General features: G+C 40.4%; 1 pseudogene across 1 annotated transcript in view; it reads right to left on the bottom strand.

Moving 5' to 3' along the window:
- The window catches only part of LOC309400569 (ATP-dependent RNA helicase DHX30-like), a 98,264-nt pseudogene that overhangs the window by 1,693 nt on the left and 90,571 nt on the right, over window positions 1–6,000 (bottom strand). The window contains exon 9 of the transcript in view: window positions 5,634–5,712. The product of the transcript in view is annotated as an ATP-dependent RNA helicase DHX30-like (transcript). The remainder of the gene's footprint in view (window positions 1–5,633; window positions 5,713–6,000) is intronic.

Raw genomic sequence — 6,000 nt, 5'->3', positions numbered from 1 at the left:
TTCAATAACGTGGCCAGAGCATCAGCACAAACTTTTCTTAAGTCCTCTCTGGGGTTTTCTCTGATACCCCTCAGTCTAACAGCGTACTCCATAGATCTGAATTGCATCATGATAATCTCCTTCTCCATCCTCTGCATATTCCCCTCCATTTCAACAAATTTCAAATCTGTTTCCTTCGTTTTAGTTTCCAAATCCAAAGCCAGATGATCAACTTTGCTGTCCACCTTAAGAACAACTTCTGACAGACCTGTGGCTAAAGTGTGTAATTTTTTATTAAGTTGATCATGTTTTTTAATGGTATCCTGAACCATTTCTTTAACCTCCTTAATTTCTTTGCGTAAAAAAGCATTTTCTTCCCTTATAAAGTCCTTGAAATCCTGATAATTTATTGTAGCACCCGATGAGGCTTTTTGTTCCGTTGCCATAATTAATAATTCTTACAGCCGCCTCTAGCTGTCACCATTCAATTAACTTTCGTTTTCCTTAGGTATTCAGCTGTAAATTAATACTTGCAAATGTTTCTTTCTAAGTTGCTCGAAATTAAAACTTTGACATTTAAGTAGTTCAGGTTATGTAAACTGGCTTAAAGATTGTTAATAGTTAGGGTTGTTTCAGCCGTTCCGCCTTTACTGCCCCGGCTATCAGCAGGTAATTAGCTTTCGTTTTCTGTAGGTTTTCAGCTATAAATCAACGCCATTTTGAATCCTTTGTTCTAAGCCCACGCCTCTCGAACTCAGCAGTAGCGTTCTTTTTAAAGAGATTTCTTTTTTTTTTCCCCCAATTAAAACTTAAAATACTTGCAAAAGTCTTGCTTCCTTCTTGGGATGTTAAGATGTTAAGATGTTAAGGCTGCTCCCGGCGACTGGTTCTGCTAATTAGCAGAGGTTATCAAAAAGGCAGGAGAATACAACAACTGCGAAGGGGGGCAAACCTCGTCGGACTCCGGACTCCGGAGGGTACACGAGGGCTCAACCCAGCAGCTGAATCTCTCCCTCATAAATTCCAAGAATTTACGAGTGTCCGAGGTGTTAAAGATCGTAAAAAAACACCTCTAACTGTCTCTTGATCTGACAGGCTCAAAAAAAAGCCTGCCATCGGCACCAGGAACAACCGGAAGTCCAGGAAGCTGCAATTTGTTGATGTATCTTATAAAATTCTTGGACATGGTACCAAGTGCCCCAATGACAATGGATATCACTGTTACATGCTTCATCCATAATTGGGTAGTTTCCATGTCCAGGTTGCGGTATTTCACAATTTTTTCCATTTCTTTTTCTTCGACTATGGCATCTCCTGGTACTGCGATGTCAATAAATTGCACGTTTCGGCCCTCTACAACCGTGATATCTTGCGTGTTGTGTTCCAAATGACAATCCGTCTGTATTCAAAAGTCCCACAAGATCTTCACCTTCTCATTAACTTCTTCCACTTTGTGCTCCCATGACTTTTTGGATACAGTTAAATTGTATTTTTTACATAATGAGCAGTGGATTAATTTAGCAACTCGGTTGTGTCTAGGTTTGTAGTCAGTTTGTGCAATTTTGCTGCATTCACATATTAAACGTGAAACAGTTTCAACTTTGTTGTTGCAAAGTCGACAGTTTGGATTGTCAGTGGATTTTTGTATCTTCGCTTTCATGGCATTAGTTTGTAGTGCTTGTTCTTGAGCAGCCAGCATTAAACCTTCCATTTCTTTCTTGATGAAGAAAGCCATCATAGAGAATGAAAGAAAGGATATGGAGGTTTTGAAAGAGGTCAGGTGTCTGCCAGGTGCTACTGTCAGCAGAGACAAGAGGCATATTTTTAAGATAGTCAAGAATGCAAGTAAGGACTGTGACGTTGATGCTATTATACATCTTGGCACAAATGATCTGTCCCAAAAAGATGTACTTTATGTGAAGAATGATTTCCAGAGCTTGGGGTATGAACTTAGTAGTATAGGTTGTAGGCTTATCTTTTCAGAGGTTTTACCAGTATATAAGGAACAAAAAGGGAAGGGCAAGCGTGTAGCAGAGTTTAATGTGTGGCTAAAGGAGTGGTGTAAAAGGGAAGGCTTTGCTTTTATTAGTCATGATGTCTGCAGCTGGTCCAATGAAAAACTGTACAAAAGAGATGGTTTGCACCCATCCAAGAAAGGGACTGAGTTACTTAGCATTAAATCCACAGATTTTCTGGATAAACATTTAAACTGAACAGCAGGGACAGAGAATTAATTGATACAGAACATTTCTGTCCCCAGCAATTTAAAATTCATAGAGTTTTCAGTGCATGTAACACATACGTTTGTGCGGGTAAGATTGTCACTCCCGCTGTCAAGCAAAACCAAACATTTAATAGTGAGTGCCATACCATGTGCATGAATCATACAAGTGGCAAGAAAATAGGGGCAGTCAGGCATAACACAAGTTATGTAGACAGTAAACACAGGGTCAATCAAAATGGACTCAAATGTCTATACACCAATGCACAGAGTATGAGGAATAAACAGGGCGAATTAGAAAGTCACATAAAAGTGGGCAGATACGATATTGTTGCCATTACAGAAACTTGGTGGGATGAAACCGACAAATGGAACATACATCTAGAAGGATTTAAATTATTTAAAAGAAATAGACCAAATAAAAGAGGAGGTGGAGTTGCACTATATATAAGAAATAACTACATCTCTACAGAAATAGAGCACAACAATGATGAGAACTATCTTGAATGCATTTGGGTCAATATTAAAGGTTGGGGGGGAAATGACATTGCCATAGGTCTATACTACAGGCCACCCAACCAAGCAGAGGAAGTAGATGAACTTTTTGCTAGTCAGCTAACTAAGGTATGTAGGAAGCACACCACAATAGTAATGGGGGATTTTAACTACCCTGACATCAACTGGGAAACAAACTCTGCACCAAGTGGAAGATCCAACAGGTTCCTAATGAACCTAGCAGACAACATTGTTTCCCAAAATGTAGAGAAGAGAACTAGGGGATAAGCCAAATTGGACTTAATTCTCACTAACAGAGAGGAAATGATAGAAGGTGTTGAAGCCACAGGAATCCTGGGGGCAAGTGACCATGCAATACTGGAATTCAACATTATGCAAACACAAGTAGTAGAACAAAGTCAAACTAGAGTCTTGGACTTTAAGAGAGCTAATTTCAATAAACCTAGAGAGAGTTTGGGAAGGATTCCATGGATGAGAATCCTCAAGGGGAAAACAACTCAAGAAGCTTGGGAAATTTTGAAAAATGAGATTACAAAAGCCCAGTCTAGCACAATACCAACGAAGAAGAAAAATAACAGCTCCCAAAAGAAACCAGCATGGCTGCATAAAGAACTCTCTGACAAATTGAAAGACAAAAAAGATAAGTACAAAAAGTGGAAAGGGGGGAACATAACTAAGGCAGAATATCAGCAAATAGCCCAAGCATGTAAAGATGAAGTGAGGAAAGCTAAGGCTCACAATGAAGAAAGGCTTGCCACAAAAGTAAAAAATAACAAAAAAAGCTTCTTCCAACAGTTAAGGAAACAATTGGTCCATTGCTGGGAGAAAGTGGCAAAAAAGGTGACAAGCAACAGGGAGAAAGCAGAACTATTTAACTCATTTTTGCATCTGTCTTTACACAAAGGGATAAAACAGTTCAACCTATCAAAAACAGCACCACAAAAATCAGATTAGGAACATAAATTGAAATAGGGAAGAAAATGATAAGTGAGCACCTGTCTACCCTAGACGAGTTCAAATCACCAGGACCGGACGGATTACACCCCAGGGTTCTGAAGGAGCTGGCAGATGAGATCTCAGAACCACTGAACTATATCTTTCAGAGATCCTGGAGCACCGGGGAACTGCCAGAGGACTGGAAAAGAGCTGATGTGGTTCCCATCTTCAAAAAAGGAAACAAAATAGATCCAGGAAACTACAGACCTATCAGCCTGACCTCAATACCAGGAAAGGTTCTGGAAAAGATAATCAAGCAACGAATTAGTGAACACCTAGAAGTAATGCAGATGACACCAAGATGGCAGGAATAGCCAACACTCCAGAAGACAGGCTTAAGATACAGAAGGATCTTGACAAACTTGAACATTGGGCGCTATCTAATAAAATGAAATTCAATGGTGAAAAGAGTAAGGTTCTACATTTAGGCAAGAAAAACAAAATGTACAGGTACAGTATAGGTGGTAACTTGCTCAATAGTAGTAACTGTGAGAGGGATCTTGGAGTCCTAGTGGACAACCTTTTAAATATGAGCCACCAGTGTGCAGCAGCTGCCAAAAAAGCCAACACAGTTCTAGGCTGCATAAAGAGAGGGATAGAATCAAGGTCACGTGAAGTGTTAATACCACTTTATAATGCCTTGGTAAGGCCACACTTGGAATACTGCATTCAGTTTTGGTTGCCACGATGTAGAAAAGATGTGGAGAATCTAGAAAGAGTGCAGAGAAGAGCAACAAAGATGATTAGGGGACTGGAGACATATGAAGAACGGTTGCAGGAACTGGGTATGTCTAGTTTAATGAAAAGAAGGACTAGGGGAGACATGATAGCAGTGTTCCAATATCTCAGGGGTTGGCACAAAGAAGAGGGAGTCAAACTATTCTCCAAGTCTTTAAGAAGATGTTGGATAGCCATTTGTCTGAAACGGTATAGGGTTTCCTGCCTAGGCAGGGGGTTGGACTAGAAGACCTCCAACGTCCCTTCCAACTCTGCTATTGTATTGTAAAGTCATCTTAAGCCATGTCCATGTCACGTTGTCATCACATTTTCCTTCAATGTTTTTCAAGTGCTGTCCATGCAAAGCTTTGGTTTTCCATCTATTTAATCTGTCATCCAGCTGTTTTTCCTTATATTCTGCCTTTGTTTCTGTTGTTTTTATGCTGTTCTCAGTTTTCACAGCCTGTAGCAATTTTTCTGTAATTTGGTTCACATAATCATTCAAACTTTGTTTTTCTTCTTCTACAGTTTGATGGATTTGCAATAGCCCCCTGCCCCTTATTTTTTGTGGTGGGTACAACCTGTCGATGTCACTTTGTGGATGAAAAGCGTGATGCATATTCAAAAGTTTGCGCGTTTTCCGGTCCAGGTTTTCCAGTTCAGCCAAAGTCCGGTTGATGATTCTACCTGAGTAGCGTATCACTAGAACTGCCCATGTATTAATGGCTTTAATTACGTTTCCAGCATTCAGCTTTGATTTCAATATTTTGCGGACCCTCCTGATGTATTCCTTTTGCGTTGACTCTTTGACTTTTCCATTCAAGATGTTATTTGCTTCCAATATACCTAGGTATTTGTAACCGTCATCCTTTGCTAATGCTTTCACTATGCTTCCATTTTTTCCCATTATTATTATTATTTTCCAATTACACACGTGGGTGTTCACACTCCATTGGTCCTGCTTTCCAACACAATCCCCGTTTCTCTTGTGACCCCCCCCAACCCCGAACGGCCCTCCCCTAAGATAAAGCCATGGGATTTGCCAGTTTTGCTAACCAGGTTCGGCTAAACGAACTGTCATTGGTTCTCCCCAACTCAAACCAAAGCAACCCCTGTAAATTCTCCCCTGCAAACCCAGCTTGGACCCACTTCTCTGGTGACTCCACCACGGTAGAGCAACAGGGGAAGGAAGAGGAGCACCCACCTGATTCACTGTGGGCATCGATCTGAAGGACGAGATCAGCGATCAGCTCAAGGTCCACGATGCATTCATCTTCCAATTGCTTTGGAGGGTGTGTGTATGTGTGAAAAAGTGACACGGGACAGGCAGTCCTCGACTTACGTCCAAAATGCAGTCCAACATTTATGTTGCTAAGCAAGACATATGTAGCTGAATATACGTACGTATCTACTACTATCCATCTGTCCGTATCTATGTATCTTTCTGATTGTCTTTATTTGTATCTCCCTATCCCTATCTATCCATTATCTACCCATCCATCTCTATTTATCTCTGTCTTTATTTTTATCTCTCTACCCCTATTTATCCATTATATCCTATCTACCTATCC

Source organism: Natrix helvetica (assembly GCF_964273705.1).
Source record: "Natrix helvetica genome assembly, chromosome: W".
NCBI lineage: Eukaryota > Metazoa > Chordata > Lepidosauria > Squamata > Natricidae > Natrix > Natrix helvetica.
Note: the sequence above shows the minus strand (reverse complement) of the source record. Positions and strands in the feature narration are given on the sequence as shown.